Here is a 26,900-nt window from a genome sequence, read left to right as displayed (position 1 = left end):
TTCGTCCCTTGATAAACCCTTAAGCTGATTCCATATTTTAGCCATTGTGAATAATGCTGCAATAAACACTGAAGTGCAAATATCTTCTGATTACATTTTATGTCTTTGCCTCACCCAAGCGGATTTAGAGGCATGCCCTTCCCTTCTACAATGCTCACCGTGTCTGTGACCCTTAGTTGTGAGTTTGTCCCCCCAACCTCCTAATTGCTGGAGACTATTACTACCATGTGAGCACCATAGTGCTGATCAGTTAGTACCAATTTGATGGCGAGTATATGTGTAGACTATTCCTCCGATCTTGTGATACCTCACTATGGATAATGGGCTTAAGCTCAATCCAGGAAAATACAAGAGGTGCTAGATCACTGCCATTTCTTATAATTGAATAATATTTGATTGTATACACATACCAAATGTTAGTAATCCACTCATGAATTGACGGGCACTTGGGTTGTTTCCACATCCTTGCAATAGTGAATTGTGGGCCGGGCGTGGTGGCTCACGCCTGTAATCCTAGCACTCTGGGAGGCCGAGGTGGGCGGATCATTTGAGCTCAGGAGTTCGAGACCAGCCTGAGCAAGAGTGAGACTCCATCTCTACTAAAAATAGAAAGAAATTATATGGACAACTAAAATATATATATACAAAAAATTAGCCGGGCATGGTGGCGCATGCCTGTAGTCCCAGCTACTCGGGAGGCTGAGGCAGTAGGATCGCTTAAGCCCAGGAGTTTGAGGTTGCTGTGAGCTAGACTGACGCCACGGCACTCACTCTAGCCCGGGCAACAGAGTGAGACTCTGTCTCAAAAAAAAAAAAAAAAAAAAAATAGTGAATTGTGCTACCATAAACATTCGGGTGCAGATGTCTTTATTATAGAATGTCTTTTGCTCTTTTGGGTAGATGCCCAACAATGTGATTGCTGGATTGAATGGTATTTCCACTCCCAGCTCTTTGAGGTATCTCCTAATAGTCTTCCTTTTAAATATAGATCTGAGTTTCTTACCTATGTCATTTTTATTCTCTCTGAATAACTTCTTTTAACATTTCTTACAAAGCAGGTTTACTGGCAACAAATTTCCTCATTTTTTCCTTATCTGAGAAAGTCTTTAGTTCTCTTTCACTGTTGAAGGATAATATTGCAACGTACATAATTCTATATTGATGATTGCTTTTCTCTCAACACTTTAGATATTTAACTCCACTCTCTTCTTGCTTGCATGGTTTTTAAGGAGAAGTTTGGTGTAATTCTTTCTTTGCTCCTCTATAGCTAAGGTATTTTTTTCTTCTGGCTTCTTTCAAGATTTTTTTCTTTATCTTTGATTTTCTGCAGTTTGAATATCATATGCCTAAGTGTAGTTTCTTTTTTTGAGGGAGGGGGCATTTATCATGCTTGGTGTTCTCTGAGCTTCCTGAATCTGTGGTTTGGTGTCTTATATTAATTTGGGAAAATTCTCAGTCATTATTACCTCAAATATTTCTTTCCCTCCCTCCCTCCCTTCCTTCCCCCTGTGGTAGTCCCATTATTCATATGTTACAACTTTTATAGTCGTCGCACTGTTTTTGATATTCTGTTTCTTTTATTTCCAGTCTTTTTTTTTCCATTTGCTTTTCAGTTTTGAAAGTTTCCATTGACTATCTTCAAGCTCAGAGAATCTTTCCTCAGCCATGGCTGGTCTACTAATGAGCTCCTGAAAGACATTTGAATGAAACACGTAGATAAGATAAAGCCCAGACAACTTCATGTGAACCCTAAATCCAGCTGTGCCTAGAGCTCCAGTTTAGCCCTTGAGTTCTTATTTATATGAACTTATTTTTCTTTGCTCAAGCTAATTTGATGTTGTTTGTGCAATTATAGCTAAAGAATCATGACTAATATACAAGTAAACCCCCACATCTGCTTCCAAATGATATCTTGTACAGTACCCCTAAAGTATAAAACAGATAAATGTAGATCTGCTTCAGAGCAGAGCAGAAATAGAAGTCCTCAAATCTTACTATGTGGCTCTTCCTAGACATGGCAGTTAATTTTTTATGATCAAGTGAAGGGATACCCAGAGAGCTGATAAAACATTATTTCTGGGTATGTCTCTGAGGGTGATTGATCCAGACTACCATAGGAAAGTTGGACTACTGCTCCACAATGGAGATAAAGAGGAGTATGTCTGAAATACAGGAGATCCTGTAGGGCATCTCTTACTAGTACCATGCCCTATAATTAAGGTCAATGGAAAATTACAACAACTCAATCCAGGCAGGACTACAAATGGCCCAAGACCCTCAGGAAGAAAGGTTTGGGTCACCCTGCTAAGTAAAGAACCATGACCAGCTAAGATGCTTGCTGAAGGCAAATGGAACACAAACTGGGTAGTAGAAGAAAGTAGTTATAAACACCAGCTACAATCATGTGACCAGTTACAGAAAATAAGACTATAATTGTCATGAGTTTTTCCTTCCTATTTTCATTATGAATAAATTTGTGTGTATACGTACGTATGTTAAACAAATGCCTTGTTTTATTTCCTGTCTTCCTTATCATATAGGATAAGATGTGTTGACTTTTTATTAGTAATTAAGAATAGTTAATTTTATGTCATAACATTGAAGTTATGGGATATCAGGAAGAGAGTAAACATTGCTCAAGGACTTACTTCCTCTTCTGGGGAAGGGATTAGTGCATTTGCGGTTGTATACAAGATAGTTATATCATGTTAGGTGGAATTATAATATTATTATTGTGTTTATTTGAAGATTAAATATGGTTTAAGGAGATGTTTATGGGTGCCAAGTTAATGAGGGGTGGATTTGTGGTGGTTAATTTTATGTGTCAACTTGACTGGGCCACAGGATACCCAGATATCTGATTAAACATCATTTCTGAATGGTCTGCGAGGGGGCTTCTGGAAGAGCTTAGTATTTGCATCTGTAGATTGAGTATAGATGATCACCCTCACCAGTGTGGTGGGCATCATCTAATCCATTGAGGGTCCAGATAAAACAAAACGGTGAAGGGAAGGCAAATTTACTGTCTCTTCTGGAGCTGGGACTTCCATCTTTCTCCTGCCTTGGACTTCAGAGCTTTAGGTTCTTGGGCTTTCAGACTCTCAGATTCACTCCACCCCCACTTGTAGATTCTCAGAATGAATTACATCACCAGCTTTCCTGGTTCTCCAGCTTGCAGGCAGCGTATCATGGGACTTTTCAGCCTCCACAATTGTGTGAGCAAATTCCCATAATAATCTCCTCTTATATTTCTAAAAATATCCTATTGGTCTTTTTCTCTGGAGAACCCTGACTAATACACCAGGCCTCTCTTATACCTGCTTGGAGTTTCTTTGCAGAATAACCCCAAAACTTTAGCAACATAGTTTAAAAACCACTTGTAGGCCCCCGGCCCCGGCCTAGGATCGGCCTCAGCCGAGCTGCAGAAAAAGTTGCCATTTTGGTTCACTGCTTCCCCACCCCAACCCCCGCCTGGCCGACTGTCCTTCTGGGGCCAGGCCGAGGCCTGCGCCTGAACCAGCCGCAGGTGACAGGTCTGTCCACTTGCTCTGAAGAGATGATGGATCCCTTCTGCATTGGAGGTGGCTGTTGGCTCCAGGGGTCCAACAGGAGTGGACCCGGGAAGGATGGTGGCTGGAAGGAAGTCAGACTTCCTATGCTGCATGATCCACCGAAGCTGGGGATGCCAGTGGTCCACAGACAGTGCCTGGCCAAGCCCTGCTCTGCTTTGACCCAGGAAGTCCAGCCAGCGACAAGATGGAAGGGAAGAAAAAGGGGCATCCAAAAGCTAAGATCAGGCTCCCCCAAGACATTCCTCTCTCCCTGATGAACCAGTGGAAAGATGAATTCAAGGCACACTTGAGAGTGAGATGTCCAAACTCGGGGTGTTGGCTGGAGTTTCCCAGAATCTACGAGGCTCAAATACTATTACCAGTGGTGCCAAGGGGGTGCCATCTCAGATAGGCTGGCCTTTCCCTGCCCTGTGAGGCTGTGTTCACCTGCAAGACCCAGCTGCAGAAACACCGGATTTGGAACCACGTGGACCGACCCCTGCCTGCCCCCAAGCCTGGGCCAATCAGCCTGCCGGTCACCATCAGCCTACCTGTTGGGGTCAGCAAGCCCATTGGCATGAGCAAGCCTGTCACAGCCAGCAGGCCTGTGTCAGTCACCAAGCCCATACCAGTCACCAAGTCTGTGCTGGTCACCAAACCCATGGCTGGTCACCAAGTCCATGCCAGTCACCAAATCCATTCTGGTCACAAAACTTGTGCCAGTTACAAAACCTGTGCCGGTCACCAAGCCAGTGATGGTCAGCAGGCCGATTGCCATCAGCAGACACACACCACCTTGCAAAATGGTGCTGCTGACCAAGTCTGAAGACAAAGCACCTCGAACCACAGGGAGGAACAGCGGTAAGAAAAGGGCTGCGGACAACCTGGACACCTGCCCCCTCCCACCCAGGCTGGCAAGGCCAGAGAATGGGGAGTATGGCCCGTCCACCACGGGCCAGAGCTCGGCCTTCCAGCTGAGCGCAGACCGCAGCAGTGGCTCCTCGTTGCTGGCAGCAGGCCCTCCAATGGCAAGGAGGCACTGTGGGCGGCAGGCCCTGTGTGCCTGCTGGAGGGGGACCCGGAGCGCACAAGGCACAGAAGGAAACAGAAAACACCCAGGAAATTTACAGGAGAGCAGCCATCCGTTTCAGGGAATTTGGGCTCAAAGGCCTGGTCAAAGCCAAGGACAAGGCCCGAGTCCACCGCTCCAAGAAGCAGGAGAGGCTCGGCCCTGAGGACACGCGGAAGAAAGTTCCAAGCCTCCCCCGCCCCCCGCCACTATCAGCAAGGAGCCACCGGCCCCCATGGCCCACCCAGCCCCAGGTAGCCCCGAGGAACAGTGGCAGCGGGCCATCCATGAGCGAGGGGAGGCTGTGTGGCCCACCTGCAGCGTGGTCACCCGGAAGACCCTTGTGGGACTCAAGAAGCACGTGGAGGTGTGTCAGAAGCTGCAGGACGCACTCAAGTGCCTGCACTGCTGGAAGGAGTTCAAGTCCGAAACCGGTCTCAACTACCACTCCGTGGCCTAGCACAGCGCCAGGCCCTCGGACACCGAGGCCTCCGAGGGGGGTGTGGAGGAGGAGCGAGAACGGCTGTGCAAGGTGCTGAAGCAGATGGGACGGCTGCGCTGCCCCCAGGAGGGCTGCGGGGCCGCCTTCTCCAGCCTCATGGGCCACCAAGTACCACCAGCGGCACCATGGGAAGCCGCCCTGCGAGGTGGACAGCCCCCCCTTCCCCTGCACCCACCTGGGCAAGACGTACTGTTTGTTCCAAGGCCAGCGGCAACTATCACGTGCGCTCAGAGCACACAGCCCCGTCCCCCGAGGAGCCCACACACAAGCCCCGGGAGGTGGACGATCTGCTTGGCTTGGAGCGGACCCCGAGTGGTCGCATCCACCGCACGTCGGCCCAGGTCGCCGTGTTCCACCTGCAGGAGATCGCAGAGGACAAGCTGGCCCGAGACTGGACCAAGTGGCACATGAAGGACGACCTTGTGCCTGGGACCTCAGGGCTCAACTGCGCGGCCGGGCCTCCCCATGCTGAACCCCCAGCTGCTGGAGGCGCGGAAGAGCGAGGTGAAGGAGAAGGGCCACGTCAGCTGTCTCAACGGCTGCTGTGAAGCCATCTACTCCGGCGAGTCTGGACTCAAGGCCCACCTCGCCAGCTGCAGCAAGGGGGACCACTTGGTGGGGCAGTACCGCTGCCTGCTGTGTCCAAAGGAGTTCAGCTCCGAGAGTGGCGTCCAATACCACATCATCAAGACCCATGCGGAGCACTGGTTCTGTACCTCAGCAGACCCACCTCCCAAACACAGGAGCCAGGACTCGGTGGTGCCCAAGAAGGAAAAGAAGAAAAACCTGGCAGGCGGGAAGAAGCGGGGCCGCAAGCCCAAGGAGCGGCCCCCAGAGGAGCCAGTGCCAAGGTGTACCGCCCCCCCGCCCCCACCCCCGCAGGGACGACTGGCCCCGGGATGCAGAGACTAGGGGGCCCGGGGCGCTGCTGGCCCGAAGCGGGGAGCTGGCAAAACACCTGAAAAGTGAGCCTGGCGGGTGGGGCCCGGCCTCCTCCCGACCGCCAGGCCGCATTCTGCCCAGGGTGGGGGTGGGGGGTAGCTGGCTCCAGGACCTGCTGTCCTCCAGTTCTCCATCCCTACCCCTGCCCGTTCATCCGTCCAGTGGGGTGGCCAGCCACTCTCCCCTCCCTGCAGGTGGCCCTTTCCCTGCTCAGGGCACACCTGGGTTGGGACCCCCAGGGCTGGAGCAGAAGTGCAATAGCAGGAAGGTCAGCCCACTGGGAGAACAGTCAGAGCTGCAGCCTGGAACAGACACGTGGCCTTCAGACCTCCGTGTCTGCTTCCTCAGGCCCTGCTGGATCCCACCTTGGCTCCCCCAAGGGTCAGGCATCCCTGGTGACCCGTGGCTCTGGGCTGGTGAGGGCACCTGCACTGCCCTGGAAGCCACCCTCTGGGCCTCGCCTCTACCCAACACTGGAATCCGATACCCCAGCTACCTCCTAGGACAGACCCCTTCCAGCCACTGCCATGCTGACTTGACAGGCACCTGCCCTCCCTGGTCCACCACCTCCGGTTCCTCTGCTTCTGTTTTCTATCTCTCCAGGCCTGTCCCCCGCCCCACCCCTCCTCCATCGTGTCACCCTGCTTTGCCGTGCGGAGCCCCTTTGGCCTGGGTCTGCAGTGTTCCCCGCTCGGGGCAAGGGAGGGATTCTGCTTCTCCCACCTGCAGAGTGGCAGGAGCAGCGGCTTGAGGCTCCTGGACACAGCTGCCAGCCCTGGGGGTGAGGGGGCCCCTGAGTGTGCTCTGTCTCCCACCTTCAGCTTCCGGACATGGGCGACCTGGGTCAGGGCAGCCTGATGGGTGCAGACAGACTAGTCTGGGTTCTGGGGCCCATGGGCAGGAAGCTGGGTGGAAGCAGCCTGGCTCCAAGTGGCCACTGGGGGAAGGCAGCCTTCCTTCTGCCAGTCTGGGTTGGCCCAGTGGCCACACTCCCGTGGGAGCCCCTTCTCCCCCACCCCCATTTCTACCTGCTCCTTAGTTTCTGGTTGTGTTTCATTTGGTACAGGAGCCAGCCAGGGGAGGGGGCTTGGCCAAGGTCACAGGTTGGTGGCACTCCAGGGCTCTGTCTTGGCTCCTTGTGGGGCCCCCAGGTTGGTGGGGTCTGCAGGTCGGGCATTGGGTGGGCAGGGAGCCCAGGGAGCCTGGAGGAGGTGGCCACACAGCCTCTGGCTTCCTCCAGGGCCCCCACCTTCCAACCACGGCATTGCAGGGAGGAGAGTGCTCAGAGGGGTGGCCTTGGATGGAGGCCATTTTCCAGGGGGTGGGCTGAGGGCTTATCCTTGCCGATCCCGGATGATGTGAATTTTGATATTTGCCCATGTGCGTGTGTCTCCTGGGTGTAGTGGATGCCAGTCTTTTTGCTGTGACAAGTAACAACCTTTTTTAAAATTGTTTTTTATACGAAAACTCACAACAATCTGACATTTTGGTGCTAAGGGTTTCCTGGTGCCTATTGCAGGGCTGGGCCAGGGTGTGCCTCTGGGGTGCAGCCCTGTGCTGCTGCCCGGGCACCCTGTCTGCCCCCCAGTGCTCTCCAAGGGGCTCCAGTGGGCTCAGCTCTCCTTGCCCTGCAGTAGGGAGACAAGTTCCAGGGCAGCTTTGGGGCTGGGGTTGCTGAGCTGTCTCTGGCTTTTTCCTTCGGCCAGGAGGCTGTGACCCTGGGCAGCCCTGGTGTGGTGTGTGAGGAAGGGGATGTGGGGACCTGGACTCCCCTCACCTTCACACACCTTGACCTGATCAGAGGATGGGGCTTGGACAGGTGGGGGTGGCCCAGCGGCAAAGGTCAAAAAGTGGTAGGGTTTGAGGCAGGAGGGCTTCCTGTCCTGTGTTCCGGAGCTTCTCTGGGGTGTGCAGCTGGGGGGACAGGGAGGTGGGGCCAGGCAGCCCTGCAGGGGCAGCCTCATGGGTGGTGGGGGAGCAGGCGCTGGGCTGGAGCTTAGATGCACTTCGTCTTTGTCACCAATGGTGGGGCAGGTTGGACCCCAACACCTCTACAGGGTGTGACTGCCTGCCCCAGCCTCTCAGGTACTTGGCCCTTGGGGAGAGGGGGAGGGGTATGGTTTTTGCTGGGGGATGTTTCCAGGACACCCTGAAAGCCCACAGGTTGTCCTCACGTGGGAAGGGGGGCCCTGGATACTTGATGTTTAGCACTTTAGCCCCCTTATTTGTAAAGTAGGTGTGGGGGCTGCTGCCAAATGTGGCTACTGGGTCTGAGCACCCCGAACCCCTCTTTCCCAGGTGCTGGCAAGCTGCTCTGCAGGGCCCTCCTCCTCAGTGGGCAGGGGCTCCCATGGGGCTCAGAAAGATCTGCCAACCTCCACGTGTGGCCACGTGAGTACCCTGGATGCCTCCGTGAGAGGGACCAGCGTGGTAGACCCCAGGGTGTGGTGGGCATGGGCCCTGCCCGCAGCCAGCTCTGGAGCCCTCTCTGTGGATCTACCTCTGGTTCAGCACAGCTCCCCACCCCAAAGAACAGGAAAGTGCCCCAAAGGGCTGACTCGAGGGGCTGACACTTCACACAAAAATAGGATGCACTTTATTTACCCGGCAACCAATGGCAGTTGAGGGAGCCTCCCATGTGCCGTTGGGGTTGCCCTGCTGGGGCCCCAGCAGCTTTCCCTGGGGCCTGAGCTGGGAGGGCCAGCAGGTCACACCCCCTGCCTGGTGACCATGCATCCTATACTTGGGGTTTCTTGATTTGGGTTTCTATTGCCAGTTCTCAGTATGTAAGTGCATTTCAAGAAGCTCCAGCTATCACTTGTAACCATATATTTATATATACATATATATTCTATCTACAAAGTGTTTATTTGCAAGATGTTTTGACGGTGAGCTTGGGCCTCCTGCCCTGTGACCATCTGTCCCTGGTCCTTGTCCCCACCCCGCCCTGGCCTGAGTGGCGCGGGGCGGGCCATCACTGTATGTATCAAAGATGACTGTATCGAATAAATGTTTATTGATTTTTTTCCAAAATAAAATAAAGTAAAATAAAAACCACTTGTAATAGATCCTTTGTGTGCTATGACCCAACTCCCTGATCTACCTGATTTCAGCTGCAGTTGTGATGGGGAGTTGCTTAATTTAAAGTGGCTCAAGACAAACACCTTGCTGTGTCTCTGCTTTTCTGTCCCTGGGCTTTTGCTCAAGTCACTAGGCTTGCTTAGCAAAAACACAGGCAGCCTGAAACTTCAGGGAAGTTAATGCCTCTGGGGAGCAACCTTGTACAGGAATGGGCCGGCGAGTGTCTTGGCCTTCCTTACTGTGCAGGCACATTTCTGAGGTTCGTGGTTTAGGATTCCAGAGGGTCCCCAGTGGGATTGGGCCCGAGGTTCCCACAGCAATAATCAGATCAATGCTGCATTCTTCTTTTTCTCCTTCCCTGCCTCATCGTCCTGCTTTCTTGCTCCCATTCCTTGTGATTACTTCTAAACTAAACCTACCACACCCATGTCCTTTTCTCAGGCTCTGCTTTTGAGGAAACCTAAACTAAAATATTAGTGTTATGAACTATATAACTAGGAGTTAGGACATATAGCTTTGAGTATCAGCTCTGCGAATTATGATATAGGCCTAACTGCTTCCTTTCTCTTGGCCTTAGATGTGCCATTTGTAAAATAAGGATTGAATTAGCTGCTTACTTAGTTCTTTCTAGCTCTGACTTTCAGGTAACTGTATATATTGTTTCCGAAACTGAACACTTACACATGAAAATTAAATGATGATGATGGTCAGTCTGAATAGTAAGGCCCTTGAAGTTTTTCCCTCTTTTCCACATATCTTTTTTGTTCTTTTCCATAAGTATTCAGATGATCTGCCTCCATCTTGATTGATCTTTATAGATGCAGACACAGAAGAACGAACACAAGTACCCAGCCTGAGCAGACTGTGCACAGTTATTTTGACAGGGAAGAAGCTCTCAAAAACCACTGACATTCAGAGCCTCATGTTTATGTAGGACATAAAGATTGAGAGGAAAACAAGTATAGGCTGAATATGATCAACTTCTGGATGACTAAATGCAACATAATGGCCTTAGTACTTTAGAGCTGGAGCCAAAAATACTTAACACAAAATGGCTTCCATTTCATATTGATTTTGAAAAATGAAACATTACACCTGGGGATCCAGCTATAGATTTCAATCTACTTTTCCTTGTAATTTGAGACAAATTGAAATCTATGATAATGAACATAATCAGGAAGGGAAAATCTATTCTTTTCTTCTTTCAGGAACTAGAAACGATCAATTTGAAAGTTTATTGTTTTCTTTTTTACACAGTAGTGGCTTCCAGTGGGGACATAATACAATGATTGTATTGATTCCTGTTGGGAGAACAGAGAGAAGCAATGCTTGCTGTTTGGAAAGGAAGCAGGAGGGGTGTGGAGGGTGTGGTAGGCAGGACATTCTGCATACTATTGTCAGGTGAGAGAACTTCCCCCATGCTCACCAAAGCCTTCCGTCAGCAGGGCTGGTCTTACACAAGAAGAGGGTAGGTTAGCCACCTACAAATGTGGTTTAAGGGGTTCATGCTGGGCTTCTGTTTTTCGGTATGCTATCTCTGTTTAGTCCTCGATGTGTGAAGTTTCTTTGAGGTCAGAACCTTTCTTTTGAGATAAAGCAAAACTCTCATGGAATGTTAACATATAGAATAGAACCCCAACTTGAGAGTCAGGAGACAGAATGCTTGCATCTGCCCTGCAGAGAATGAGCTCTGTGAACTCAGTTAGGTCCCTTAACCTTTCTGTGGCTGGTCTCCATGTCTTTAAAATTACCGGGTTCAGAAAAGATGGTTTCTGTTATCCTTTGCAGCTCTAAAATCTGGATTACTGAGGAAAATTTATGCTATTATGTAAATGACAGATATTGTATTCCTTCTTAGAGTGGATTGGATGAGAAGAAAGAAGTAGGCAAAAAGAGGGAGGTAAGTATCTGGGCTGGGAGAATCTGAAAGTGACCAGAGGATGGAGAAAGGATGGACTGTGGGTCTTTACAATTTCACCTGTCTTGTGTATTACCACCCCATCTGCAGCATTGTATAAAATGACATGAAATACAGAAGGAGGCTTGGAATAGTCTAATACTGATGGCTTTAATTGAAAGACAGGCCTAGGTTCTGATTCTAGCTCTGCCACTTATCAATTACTACAAGAAGTTAGTTAATAGTTTTGAGCCTCAGTTTACACATCTATAGAATGGGGATAATAATACCTCCATTATGGGTGTCATCAGATATCCTGAGAAGTGATGGTCAGGAGGAAACAGTGACTAGGGAGGAAGATTAAAAGGTTTTACAAGCCATTTTTTGTCCTCTGGATGACATCATGTTTCTCTACTACAGAAGATCATAGAGCTCTGCTATTTGCAGGGTAGTAACTTGCAAGATAGAGGGAATCACCAGGCATACTAATGCATTGGTAATTACACCAACAGTTAAGCTGCATTATTGCTACTCAGCTGCATTATTTCAAAGACAGCATTTGGTACTGGTATCTATAGAACTGGCAATATTGTCCAAAGGTAGTGTTGTATTGCAGATCTCATCAGTATCACTGAAGATGGACTCATATCCAGGCACATGAAAACCAAAAGCATAGCTATTCAATTTATGACCCTCAAATAACTGAAACCATAATTTTGAAAAGAATAGTCTAAATTCAAACCCATACTAACTATTAATGTTCATGATGTCAGAGAAGCTTAATATTTTCTTGTATTCTACCTGGTTTGTTAAATGTAAAGCTTCAACCACAAAGAAGAAGAAAACATCTCAGTATATGTCTTTAGTTGAGTATGGAAATTCAGCATTCTGCAATGTGCTCTTTATATGTTGGAAATGAATTGATAATAAAAACTCCTTTTATAATTATTGATATCTTATTAAAAATCTCTTTAATTCTTCTTTATACCCATGAATCCCAATCCTTCTAGTGATATGTGACCTTAACTGACCACCCCACAACCGAGAGAAGGTGGAAATTCATCTTAACTCTGAGAGTGATGGATTTTGAAATTCTTAAAAATTCCAAAATTCCAAAGCAGTTTGGACCTACTATGTGTGTCACTTAAATTGAAAATGCTGTGACTTTTCTGCTCTGGCAATTATAGAATCAACAGAATTTATCCCTTCTTTTATTTCTGCACAGTAGGAATAATATTCAAATTTCCTGCAGCTCATTCCTGCAGGATGAGGGATTGAGATGCAGATTACATATGCCTACTATAAAAAGTTAGTGTAGGAAAATATGCAAGTTTCCAGTAATTTTACTTACCCTGTTTATCCATTCATAATGCATTTTAATGAAATAATGCATTACATACTTTTTAAGTATTACATGGTTCCTTATTAGAATCGGAAAGGAGAGCCATAAAATGCAACTGGCCACCCCTTTCTTTGTAGTTATAGTACATATGCTGGTGATAATACTAAGCCTCTGTTGAAAAGATTTTTCTCTGTATGAGAGAATAATACATACATATTTACTTGTTTTTGTGACACTGAATCCCATGTACTTACATGAAGAAGGGAAATAATAACATCTAGCCTCATTCAGGAAATTTCTGATGAGCACAATAAGGACCCAACTTGCAGCAGCATCCATACTACATCATTTTATTGAGAAAAAAATTTATTTATCAGTAGAAGGAGCAGTACACTGTTTGTTTCAGTAGAAGGCTACCCAGATCTTATTTAATTAATTTGGAACCCCTTTATTTGCAGGGACAACAGCATTATAATGAATGTACCATCAGGCAGCAATGAAATTTATTTCCTGAAACAGAGGAGCTTTGGAATGTACCGTAGGTAGAGAGTTCCTGTGGGCAGAGAGTAAAAACAGCTGAGAGAGCTTACTAATGCAGGGCATACTATTTGACCTCTTATAATTGCATACTATTTTCTAAAAGTTCAAAAATGAAACTGTGAGGAGGAAGAAATAGCATAGGAGGAGACAGAAGAAACGACTTGTTATCTAGAAACATCTTGAATTCTTTCTTCTTTGCAGCTTGTTGAATGCTTTGAAGGTTTTTCTGCACTGCGGCTGGGTTACTAGTCTGGTTATGAGACAGTTAGACTCTGGTTATGAGCTCATCACGGGGTGACCATCTTGGTATATGATACCATCTGTGCATCATAAGGTTGTTACCAGGTAAGTCTTGACTAGACATCTCTGCTTTGGTAAAATAAATTATTAAGAGAATAGTTTGTGTTTTATTTTGGCTAATGTGAAAGAATTAGGACAACTGGGAACTGCACATGTGATATTCAGAAAACGTTGGCTTCTTTTTTTTTTTTTTGGAAGTGGCCAGCTCTTTTGTGTTTTTTGTCTCAGGGGCACTTGTCAGGCTTAAAGTAAAAGTTGCTTGAAAACGATCTTTTGACTTGCTTTTTGTGATTGTCTTTGAGGGAGCAGAAGCAGAAATAAGAGAGAGATGAGAGTCTCTAAAGTGGGAATGGGGCAGAGCACGATGGGTCCAAGTATATCGGAGACTAGCACCTTAAAGCTTGGCTGCAGGCCAGATGGCAAGACCTCAGAAGAGAATGAATTGTGGTGTGTCCAGACTGTGGAATCCAAGGTAAGCTGGTCAAGTGTGAACCTTTTTTCTAGGCTTACTTCCCCAGGGTCTGCCTTTGGCCTGGCCTTATTTTCACAGTGGAACCTGATGATATCTCTAGATCATGAGGGAGGGGTGGAAATGTCCATAATGGTTGAGATTGAATCTCCTGCCAGCTTGGGAGGATGGAGACTTGTATTAGTGCTGCTGAAACAGAGTATTACAAACTGGGTGGCTTAAAAAACAGAAATTTGTGCTGTCATAGTTCTGGAGGCCAGAAGATGAAGATATCAGCAGGATTGGTTCCTTCTGAGGGCTGTGGGGAAGAACTTGTTCTGTGCCTCTTCTCTAGCTCCTGGCGGTTTGTTAGCCATCTTTGGCATTGCTTGGTTTATAGCCACATTACCCTGATCTCAGTTCTTGGCTTTATCAACTACATACATAGTGATGCCATTTGCTGAGATGGAGAAGATTGTGGGAAGACAGATCTACAGGGTAGGAAAAATCAGCAGTCTATTTTGGCCACATTCAGACTGAAATGCCTGTGGACACACAGATAAGGATGTCAAGCAGCTAATCGAATGATGAGTTTTGAGCTAAATTGAGAGGTCAGGGCTAGAGTGTCACTGTCAGATTGTATTTCAGACTGAGGTCTAGATGAGATCATTTGGGAGAACATAGGGACAGAAAAGAAGACCAAAGACGAGCTTTGTTATACTCACACTTCAGTGATTGGAAAGAGAAGAGGGAACTAGAAAAAGTGACTGAGAAGGAAGGGCCAGTGAGATGGAAGGCAAATGGGGAGAAACCAAGAAATGGGAATATTTTAAGAAGGAAGGAGTAGACAGCCATGCCAAATGCTGCTGAGAGATCAAGAGAGGTGAAGGTAGAGATGATCATTTGAGTTGGAAATATGGAAGACACCTTGTGAAGAGTGGTTTCAGTGGAATGGGTGGGGGAAGTGCAGTAGGGAAGAAGCCTGATTGTAGAGGATTGAAGGAGAACAGATGGCGGGAAAGTAAAGAGAGCCACTATAAACAATTTTTTCAAGAATTTTGCTGGGCGGTAGAACAGAGAAATATGGATGGGTAGAGATGAATAGGGTTATACTGTAGTGACAAAAACCAACTAAAATCATACAACAAAATTCATTTATTTCTTGATCACATTACATTTCAATAGCTAGAAGTCAGTTATGCCTTGCACCATGAATCTTCTCATTTCGGGACACAGGCTGGCAGAGCTTTCCCAGTCTGGGACACATCCCTTTGATAGACGAGGAAAGAAGCAAGAGACAGCTATACAGTGGCTCAGATCTTCAGCTTGCACTTGCCATACTTCGTGTTTGTCCACATTCCATTAACCAGATCAACTTACATGGCCAAGCCCAATGTCAGCGGAGACATAATGGCTAGAGAAGTACACTCCTTCCATAGAAGACACTCTACCTCACATGGTAATGTGTGGGAATGAAGAAATAGTGAACACTTAGAAACAGTAATGCCATCTACCCCTGCCAACCACCACAAATACACACATTTTTTTTTAGTGAGTGATATGGACCATGTTTGTATGCTGTTGGAAATAATTCAGGAGACCATTAATTGTAGAAAAAAGTCTGTGAGAAGGTGAGGCGGTTGCTTTTTTTCAGGGTAAGAATACTTTATTGTTAATAGGAGGAAAGGTATAGATGGAGTACAAATATTTAAAGGTTGGTATGTTTGCCATGTTTTTTATACTGTGACTTCTTGATTCTTTCTAAATTTTGGTTTCGTTTTGACTTCCCCAAAACTTCTAAGATCAGGGTACCTAGGGAGTATATTTTCTGAAATTTGAATTCTTAAGAATCTTCTTTTGTTGCGTGTTGCCTTCAACAAAACAATTAGGTGGGTCTAGAATTATTTTTTAATCTCCAAATGTCTAGCAATATTGCTACATTGTTGTAGTATTTAGGTTATAGAGGCATTTAAGACTAATATCTCATTATCTTTAGGACATGCCCCATGCAGGTTATAGCGGCTCAAGCATACTTATTGAACGAGTGCATGCATGAACCCCACCCCACCCATTACCTTTTTCCAGACAACTCTTTAATGGCTAATTCTTTAATATTTTTAATTAGATCTTTTTTTTTTTAGCTCTAGGATAGTAAAATCCAATTTCATTTGATGAATACATAATATGAAAGGAAAAGATAATTTTATAAGCATATATTTTGAGAATGAAGTCTTTTAAAATGTAGATAGATGAGGCACAATTAAAAACTCTTACATGTAAGTTGTAACCTTCTTTCTTGTCTGAGACCACTTGAAGAAAAGTCACATATCTATTAGGGTAGTAAAGCAGCAAGGCTTTCAGGGTGAAAACTGGATCTTCCTTACAATGTATATATCAAGAACATCAATCTTAGTAATAACTTCTACTTAGTAATAACTTCATATAGATGAACAAATATGAGGAATTTCGCCTACCTAGAGTTAAGAAATGAACTCATTTCCTTCTCATAAAAGATCCTTTTCTTCATAGCAATGGTATAAGGTAGTAACTCAAGTAATTATTATTGAAGAATGAGAACACCTACTTAAAGTGTCCTTGTATAGATGGTTTTCTTGCTCTCTTCACTGAGCAAAGCCTTTGGGATTGGACAGATGGGTATGAATGCTCAAGTGTGTGGGCACTTGAATATACAATGGAATTTTTCAGCAAGCTTTGAACTATTGAGTTGCCACTTGTCTCCTCTGAGAACCATGATTCTTAATTAGGAGAAACCCATTTTGACAAAGATTGAGAGTGGCAGAGACTTAAGTGGGAAGTTAGCTGTCAGAATGTCATCTGTTCCCCATTTTTCTGAGTTTGGGAGAGTATTTGGGAACAAAGTTCCAATTTCACAGCTATTGCTCTTTAGTAGATTAATTGGAAGTGATTTGGAAGGGAGATTCATGACATTTCTGCCCAATATTTTTAAAATTATTCCTAAAGCAAAAAAAAAATCACTTGGTTCATTTTTGAAACTAAGATGTTGTCTCAACCAATAGGAAGCTCAGAGACCTCTGGGAGACAGCAAGTCTACTGTAGTTTGGCCATAGATAGACCCAAGTTTGGAAAATGGTTCTGCCACTTACTAGCTGACTGATATTGGGAAAGTTCTTTTACTTTGCTGAGGCTGGTTTTACTCATTTATAAATAGGAATACTAGTATTTTGTCTTGGTAACTAATCTATTACTCTTTTAATAAGTACTGAGTAGTTACTATATTCTTATCACTGGGCTATGGATACTAAAAATGCAAATAATAATAGCTAACATTTGATGAAGTATTAATCAAGTGTCAACCACGCTAAATACATCTCCTTGATTCTTCCTATCAAGTTTATGAGAAAAATAGATACCATTATGCCCATTTTACAGTTAAGGAAGCTTCATTTAGAATCTAAGTAACTTGTCCAAGTTACATAATCTAGGAAGCATGGAGCCTAAATTCAAACCCAGACAGATTTCAGTTGAGACTTTATATTTTTAACCACTATGCTATACTGCAAAGATACAAAGTTACATTGTCAGCTTGCTAGTGTGGACACAGACAAGAAAGTGAGCAATTAGAATAAAAGGACATGCAAAGTATCCAGGGATTGTAGAGGAACAAGAACTTAATTCCTTGCAATCAACTTTGTTTTGAAATCAAAGATCATGATGAATCTATAAAAGTTCTATCTGACGGGTTTGAATTTTTGCTGATATCAAAGCCATTGACATACATATACATACTGTAATTTTGGAAACGTCAATATTTATCATTTAAATGTCAGCCCCTCTCTATAAAAATTCATGATGTCATGGTAATGTAGTACCAGAAATCTTACCAAATGTCTGCTACTCAGGAAATACTTAGCCCATGCCATCATTTACATTAAGAGCATGATTGGACTACTTTAAAGATTCTGATTTTGTTAATGATTGATACTATTAAGAATGCAATTCACAGAAAATATGCTAATACTATTTTTATTAATCAAGGGCAAATTTTAATGAAAACCAAAACATGATTTTTATGAGCACATTATGGGAGGATGTGATGTGTGAAATGTACTGTAAAGGCACCAATAAATCATGAAATAAATAAAAATGACTCATTTTTATTTTTAATGACTTGAAGTTTGGGTCAGATGAAATTAGAAAGTTTTGAGGTAGTAGCACCCCACAAGCTTGAAGATTTGAGTGCAATCCACCCTTTGTGTGTACTGTGTGCTATTAACTTGAAAGCAAAATGGCTTCTGTAAAACATTGCCTTTTGTTAATTAGACAACTTCGAGCCTTTGAACATGAATCATTAGCTGCTGCTATTGCCCTAAGGACAAATATTTGTGATCTCCTGGGGCTGTCAGAGATAAAGAAGGGAAAACAATGAGGAAAGGAAAGTGCTTGTTTCTCAGTTTTAGATTATCCAATTATTTCAAGTAGAGAAATATCATTAATAGGGTCACTTAAAATAGAATAAGTGGGAAAATAGGAAGAAAGCATCTCAGTTTCAGGCCTGGAATTTTATGACAACTGTAAAAAAGTGACTATCTATCATTTTAATAGTGGCAGGAGACAATGGGCTGCAAGCTCCTACGTGCAAGGAAGGTGTGACGTGTACAGTAACATCGATCTTACTACAAACTAGGTAACCCAGTTTTCAGGCAAAGCCAGTCAGCCATTATTAAGGAATTCTGTGATGTTCTTGGCAGTATGAGACTGTGTAGATTGAAAAGGAAATTTCATTATATCTTTAAACAGTTAAATACTTGGCTCCATAGTTCACTGATTTTGAGCAGCCTGACTCTCTATTTGGTTCAGGTTTCTTTTGTTCCTTAGCTATTTATTGCTGGTGACTTCCACATTTATTGTGTCACATTGAGAGACACTCCCCCACCCTGCAATGTGTGCTTCCTCCCATTTGTGCTGATGTTCTCAGCGGTGCTGAATGTTTTCTCCAGCACCCTGACTATGTTCCCAGGAGCATTTGCAGGATCATCACTTGGAAGCTCTGGTGTTAGTATCACTGCTCACACGTGGGGAAAGTTTACTTCTTTATTCTGTAAAACTGCAAATTACCAAGCTGAGCGCCTGCTTCCCTCCGCTCCTATATAGCTCTCTTGTGACCTCTGCTCCTGGGAAACCAAAGGTTTAGAGGTGACAGGTAAGAGCCAAGGCGTTGCCCACTCTGATGACATAAAGAGATTGCAGCACCTGGAGACTGCAGGCCGTGGCTGAGGAGAAATGGAGTGGGGAGGCAGAGGCAGAGGCAGAGAAAAATGGCTCTGAAATGTAAAGGTCTATATTTAAGGACTGTGGGTATTATTGTTATTATTTTTTATTTCTTGCCTTGACAGTTTAAATTTCCTGGGTTTTCTCTGAAATTATGCAAGGGATCAGGCTATAGTTTTCCTTCTAACACTTTTTTCTTCCCTTCCTTTCCTCTCCTGCACTCTTCTCACTATGCTTCTCACTCTGCCGCTAACAATGAGGTCGAGCAAGTGGTGGTTGGAAGGTCTGGGTAGATCTGCTCCCTGCCTCTCTTCCAGGCCCCGTCCCCTTCCAGCCATGAGGAAACTGATGATGATCTTCTTGTCTGACATTTTCACATCATTCCTGCGTTTGGACCCTTCCACTGGAGTCACAGCTGGTTTCTGCTGCAGCGTCCTGGCCCAGTGAGTCTGCCTCTCCCAGTGTCCCCTCCCTCCCGTCTAGCTTCCCTGTGGCCTATCCCTTGCCTCCATTGGGAAGTACTTTCTTTTTCCTTTTTGGTCTCTTTTTCATAATAAAACTTGTGGTCCTTTTGCACTGCTTGGTGGCATTTCATGATAATCTTCAGACAATAAAAGAGAGAAACATTTCAAATGAAGCAACAGGGACTCTGTGCTCAGATTGCCTTTGTTGGCTACAAGCCAGTTTTCACAGCTAATGGCCTTCTTTGTGCATGGGTGGTTATTAGATGTCTAATGACCATTGTTGTCAGAACTTTAGATGGTCTTGGATCTGGGTGAGCAGTTTGAAATCTGGCTGCATTAGCTAAGGCTTCAGCGTGGGAAGGCATATTTCTACCTGTTTCTAGATGAGAACCCAAGCAAGGTTTAGTTTTTGACTTGAGTAGACCTTTTGGGGGAGGAGTTGGATGGGGGTGGGAGAGTGGGCCTTTTCTGTCATTAATTCTTGTAGAAAGACTGCTAGTTATGGATATAATAAGCACCTGGGTATTTAGAAGGAAGGGAGATATAAACAGTTAAAAATCAATCTTGTTTATAATTTTATTTATGGAGACATCATATAGCTCCTTGACTGCAGATTTGGGGATTCTGTTTCTTTCTTTTGCCCTGGAACCTAAGAAAAGACTGGGTCAATAAAGGACACTCCACAAGTGTGTACTGAATGAGAAATGTAAACACAGGAAAGGAAATATACTGCGAGTAGAACATAGGTGCTCAGGCACTGCTAGTGAAGCCATCAGTCAGAGGTAAGAGGGGTGCCAGCATCTTCAGTAAAAACAGTGAATATATGGGTTATTTTGTTTTTATGACCTCAGTTTCTTCATCTGTAAAATAGAGAGTCTGAATCAGATCGATATTTTTAAAACTTCAGCTTTCAGCGTGATAATCACCTTGTTGAAGGTAGGTTTGGGAGCCCACTCCCACAGGATCTGATATGCTGGATCTGGGGTAGAGGCCAAGAGCCTGCATTTTTCACAAGCCCCACAGGTGACTCTGAGGAAGATGGTCCATGAGCCACACTCTAAACCAACTCGTTGTTAAGCCCCTTAGAAATACTCCATTTAGTTGCCCCAAGGTCCTGACATCTGCTAAAGATCCCTGATGTCCCCATAAAGTCATGATTTATGGTGCTGCTCACGATCTCTCATTATTCCCCATACATGCCCAGTAATGTCCAATCTTTATTATCAGTGTTCAGCAGAGATTTTTATGTCCAGCCATCTCCATGAATTGAGGGCTCGTCTATGAGTTGGCTGCCCTTGGGTCAAGTTCAAAAAGGTGTGGCTAGAGAGAGGCCAGGGTCATGTGTACAGAAGATGGCTTTCCCTGCTCAAGGAAGTGCTTCCTTCAAAAGAGGCTGTGAGTACGGCAAGCGTGAGTGACCCACCTACTTCAGTATTATCCAACTTGGCTCTCACAGGCTCATTGGTTAGAGATGGCCTTACTCAAGCCACTGAGATTTTTCTGATGGAGCTGAAGCCACAGTGGGTTCAGCTGCTCCCTGTTCTGGGAGGCACTCAGCCTTCCAAATGCCATGCTTTAGGCTAACAAAACTGACTCTACATGAACCTCTGCTGATGCTATTGCTGAAAAATTGTACCTGTGTTCACTTCACCCTGAACCTTCCTAAATTCTGTCCAGTGATGCAGATTCCTTAGGTGGGTTGATGGACTGTAGCACTCTTGACTTGAGCTCAGGTATATATACATTGAGTAAAATGGCATTTATTTTCCTTCTCGTTCATTTTTTCATATGATTTTTACAGGATTGCATTTTATAGTTCTTTAGACAGAAAAAGTGAAGGAGCAGAGGTAATCCTATTAAATATATCTTCTCCAAGTTCACTGGCAATTTTTTGTAAATATGATAAATCTCTCCAATCAGCTTGACATTCCTCCCATCTCTTCCTTAGGTCACTCTTATTTCCTGCTTGGTAAAGAGTGTCTGTAGCATTCGACAACTGCCTATGTCTTAACAGGGCCTCGTGAAACACTGATTATTGTCCTTTGTCTCATGCAAATATTGTAGTAAGAGTTCATTTCTGAGATAAGTTTTGGGAACCAGGGTGGAAGGAGCCCAGTGCCTGGCACATGGTAGATACTCGTAAATGCCTTTGGATGAATGAATTAACGCCCGAGTGGGAGGTGTCAAGAAACGCGGGGTCTAGTTCCTGGCTAGGCTACTTATGAGTTCTGTCTTCTCAGAGATCTCACTCAGCCTTTCTGGGCCTCAGTTTCCCAATCTGAAAATGAGGAGTTCAGTTTAGATGGCCTCTTTCTCTTAAAAAATGAAACAATTCTGATATGTCTCTAAGCATAAAAGATACCCTGGACATTTGTGTTTGCATGTTGAATGTTTGCCTTACCTCTCAGTTAGAATACTTTCAGCTGCAGATTCAGAGGAACAGAGTCTTAGACTCAAATGGCCCAAAGGACATTTATTGTCTCACATAACAGGAAGATGAGAGGCAGTGAAGGCTTTGTATTTCAGTGACTCTGCGCTCAAAGATGTCACGGGAACCCAGGAGCTTTCTGTCTCTCTGCTCTCTGATCTTCCTCACGAGTTTCATCCTTGTGCTGGTGATCCTGGTGACTATGTGTAAACTGAAGCATCATGTTTTTCACATCCAGTGAGAGAGAGGAAAAACTCTCCCAGCCAGCTACACAATATAATTCCTTCTCTTCAATCTCTCTAGGGCAAGCAAAGACCTGTGCCTCTCCTTGGACCAGCTAAGTACCCGGGGGACTTAAATAGGGTGATTGGACTGGACTGATCATCCAGGGTCGAATAGACATGGGTGCCAACCACGGTGTCTACTTAGGTCATTAATCATTTCTGCATTTGGTCTTGGGGTGCCACTCACAATATCTGTTATAAATTACTAAACCATTATGTCTCTGGTCTTGCAGTGGTGAATAGAAGGCAAAATCTACTTTGAGCCTTTATATATCTGCTTAGGCAGTAGGTGTTACATTTTCTGTCAGTGACTGTGACACACCAAGACTCCAGTTTCACAGTTTCAGGTTGGTTTCTATAGATTAATAGAAGGCACCTTCGATATACTTCAGTCCATTCTTTTTTCCCCTAATTTGTTATTTATTTTAAATTGACAAAAATTGTATATATTTCTCATGTGCAATGTTAGTCCATTCTTGGCGTCGTGTAGAAAATCCAGATGAAGTAAACAGCACAGTTCTTGCTGTCCAGGAATTTAGAGTTTCACTGGAGAAGCAATAAGTAAATACCTGAAAAGCATATTAGAATACAAGGAAAGTGCATGCCAAGTGACAAAGGAACCATAACAATAAATAACCAATCTCTAGACATCTACTGTGTACTAAGTATTGTGTTAGATGCTTTGTATGTGTGAGTACATTTAATTCATCTACCTACTCTATTTGGTAGAGCGTGATATCTCCATTTGATGGAGGAGAAAACTGAGGCTGAAAGAGATTAAGTACCATGTCCCAAAGCACCCAGAGCTGGGATTTGATCCCAGAGCTCTCTCTTTCCAAAGCCTGTGCTCATTCTACTATGTGATGCTTTGGAATAATAAGTGAAAGTGGAACCAGAAACTTCCAATCAATTAAACCTTTTTTTACAAGCTTATTTGGGGTGTCAGGCTAAAAGGGGGGGGGGGAATTAGAGGAGAAAAGGCACAGAACAAAAAAAAAAAGGTGATTGTCACAGATTGGGTTTTCCAGAAGCAAATGCTCAAATGGAGTTTGAGGTGCAGGACATGTATTGGGCATCAGCACCTGCAAAAGGGAAAAGCAAGAAAAATTGAGCAGAGGAAGAAGTTGAACTGTGATGCAGGCCCAGCCAGCCCTGGCCAGCCTGGCAGGAAGCACTGGAGTATGTGCTGTCCTGCGGTGCCCTGCATCAGGCTGGAGGGCAGGGCCATATAGCCCACTTTGCTTAGCCACTGGATATGGCTACTCTGGGACGGGCACGACCTCTGGGCGCCTGCCCTCCACGGCTGCAGCAGGCCTTGCAGAAGCTGAGCTGGAGGCTGTCTGCTGACTATACTCACCGCAGCCGGGAAGCAAGGCCTTGCTGGACGGGGATCTGGGCCATGCCTTCTTGTGTCTGCCACAGTGATGCCAAGGGCAAATTCTTCCCGTATCCTAATTATGCCCATATCCTAGTTTGCGTCCACCGGGTGTTACTAAAATTGGTGACTGGGGACCTATTTGAGTGAAATGGGTAAGGGCCTGGGAATGATAAGCCCACAGATGTCATTTCCATGCTTGCCAAAATGCTTACAGAAGGACATCTTTCAGTCTGGCCTCATTTCTTTCAAACGAGGGTCTCATTTACTTTCTCAAAGAAGCAATTTCACAAATGGGCCACATTGTATCAAAAGATGGGAGCCATGTTTTTTATCACCACAGGGAGACTGGGTCAAATCAGGTCACCAGATTTCATTGTTTTCCTGAAGTTGGTGGATTTCTAGGATTAGGCTCTGCTATGGTAGCTACTAGATAGTTCACAGAAGGCTTCTTGAGATCAAAAGTTTACTCCTTTCATTAGGGGACCCTGGCTGACTCCCTGACTCATCTGCGGAAGCCTTGGTTGCCAAAGTGACCTGGAGATGTTTTCCCTTCCATACTGCCTGCCTACATTTTCGTGTAACAATTAAGAGACATGATAAAATCTAAACCACATAAATGCACCCATAAAATAGGGTGAAGGAGAAGTGCAAAGTCTCCTTTCTCACTCGGATATAATGTATAATAACATTCCAAGTTATCTTGCAATAGTCAGACATGTCTGGAGCCCTTCCTGGATGTCTAAGATGCTGGGGTAACTTTGAGTGGGAGGGAGAACCCAGTGCAAGTTAGTGGAGATGTCTGCACGGAGGCAGAGTGTGCCTATGAAAGACTCCTCCCAAAGAGGCATTGGAATTGCCAATGGAAGTTATTTTTTCTTTCCCTCGTTTCCTGCCCAGAATGTGTCCTTCTCCTTCATAGGCACCTGGGCTTGCCAGGTGGGTGAGAGGCCTAGATACACCCCACCTGGGCCCCCAAGCATCAAGCCACATACAACCTCAGCCAGGGGAGGAGGGAAGCTGGCTTTTGGCAGGTTTCCACACCAGCTCTATTGGAGTGATAATTGGAGGGGCTGTCATTAGGTACCTCTTAATTGCTTTCTTAAATGTGCCGACTTAAATTTATTTAGTTCTAGGGGATCTCTGAGCAGTCATAGCTATATTTCAAATAGCGATTTCTATAAATTAGAATTACCACTTTTCTTCAGCCCAAGAATTCCAATGAACCAATTATTCAAAACTGAATTTAATGAAGTGCATTATTTCCCCCTTAGGCAAGTGTGTTTCCTTGGGGCTGTAAAGAAACACAATATTGCCAGTGGATTGGCCGAACAGAGCTGATAGATGGGGCTGTCAGAATTTATTGCTAATTTAGCTGTTGAGCTTTGCAAAAACTTGACACAGAACTGGTGCCCTACATGATGATATTTAATGTCTGGTCTTGGGTTTAAACTTCAGTTTTCCCAAATGTTGGTAAACACATGGCTTGGCCCCGGTTTTGCAGGTACCCTCCACTTGGTTAATTTCCTTTGCTGGAGGACAATTTCCAGTTGTGGCAATTGTTTTAGTGCAGTCTCTCTTTGTTCTCAGTATGTACCTTGCGCTGTGACTTATGTAGCATATGTTTGTGTGTGTGTGTGTGCATGCATGCATACAAGCATTTAAAGTTACCTCCTCTAACTGTGACATTGACAACTGATTTTATTGCATAAGGGTACAATTCTGGCCAACATAAAGGAACGGCAGGATATTGGAATAGGGGATAAATTAGAAATTCTTTTTGTCATATTTAGAGACCCAAAATGTATTAAGAGCACAAGATTGGTCCAGGATTACCAGGATTCATCACTACTTACCAGTTTTGTGACCTTGGGTGAGTGACTTCTGATCCTCAGTTTCCCCATCTGTAAAATGGGGATAATTTTCCTCCCTGGCTTGTTGTATGGAGATGATCTATGTAAAGTGATGGCACATTGCCTGGTTATAAGTGCTCACTTCATGTTGGCTATTTTTACCATTGATTCGAAGTTTAAATTGCTATTGAATGATTGCCTCACAGAATTCATGGACAAGTTAACCTCATATAACAAAGATAAGGCTTAAGGACTAAAAAATGATTCTCTTCCTACCTTCCACAAGCATTCATTGAGTTTGACATGTGTAGCACTATAATAGGATCTCTCTCTGGCCCTCCAAAAACTAAATAATAATAATTATAATAGTAACAATAATGAAGAAGCAAGACCTTGTTTTTGAGGATTTCATAATCAAGATATGATTACACTAAAAAATATCTAAGATATCTTTCAGCATAAAAGTCTTTGATTTGGGATGAAGAGTCACCTTCAAAAATGGTGATTGCTATCTTCTAATACCTCCAGGGAGCTCTGGGATGAATCTAACAGTGAAGTGTGTGGGTTGCAGTTTGAGGATTTTGGAAATACTGCAAGAGCCCATCCCTCACCTCCACCTCAGGCCTTCAGGACCTACTCTGGCCCAGTGTGCGGGAGCTGAACTGAAAAAGAGAAGGATTTCCCCAGACATTATGGCTGACTCTTCAGCAACATAATAGGATTTGTGTTTTAGGACAACTCTCTCCCATGGATGATCACTCTAATAGCCAAACATTGTGCCAAGTACTTTCTGAGCATGTTGTGTTTAATCCTTACACTCACCTTGTGATCTAGGCATTATTAGAATCCTTATTTTACCTGGGAGGAAACTGAAGCTAAATGGGATAAAATAAGTGGCATATTTGTAACCTCACCCCAGATTGCCAAACCTTAAAGCTCTGCCTGGTACCACAATGGTAGCATAAACTACCAGCTCTTGCTTTCACCTTCCTCATCTGTAAACTGAGGGCACTGGGCTCAGTCTCTAAGATTCTTGCAGTTATAATATTACATGACTTTATTTTATTTTAATTTTTAATTATTATGGGTATATAATAGTTGTATACTTTTACAGGGTACGTGTGATATTTTGATACAGGTATACAATGTGTATGAATCAAATCAGGATAACTGGGGTATCCATTACCTCAGACACCTATCATTTCTTTGTTTTAGGAACATTCCATTTCTACTCTTTCAGTTGTGTTTAAATACTTGTTGACTATAGTAACTTTGTTGTGCTATCAAATATTGTTCATTCTATCTAACTATCTAACTACATTTTTACACCATTAACCATCTGGCAGGATTTTGTTCTTCTTGTGGCTATATAATATTCCATTGTGTATATGTACCACAATTTCTTTATCCATTCATCTATTGATGGACACTTAGGTTGATTCCTTGGCTATTGTGAATAATGCTGCAATAAACATGAGAGTGCAGATATCTTTTTGATATGCTGAATTCTCCTACTTTGGATGTATACCCAGCAGTGGGATTGCTGGGTCATATGGTAGTTCTAGTTTCAGTTT

The 26,900-nt window shown here is 44.4% G+C and overlaps 1 pseudogene; it reads left to right on the top strand.

Moving 5' to 3' along the window:
• Nucleotides 1–3,556: 3,556 nt before the first annotated feature.
• On the top strand, nt 3,557–6,034 carry LOC138385859 (zinc finger protein 512B pseudogene; annotated as a pseudogene).
• Nucleotides 6,035–26,900: the final 20,866 nt, after the last annotated feature.

The sequence above is a fragment of the Eulemur rufifrons genome, chromosome 7 (assembly GCF_041146395.1).
Source record: "Eulemur rufifrons isolate Redbay chromosome 7, OSU_ERuf_1, whole genome shotgun sequence".
Classification (NCBI taxonomy): Eukaryota; Metazoa; Chordata; class Mammalia; order Primates; family Lemuridae; genus Eulemur; species Eulemur rufifrons.
Note: the sequence above shows the minus strand (reverse complement) of the source record. Positions and strands in the feature narration are given on the sequence as shown.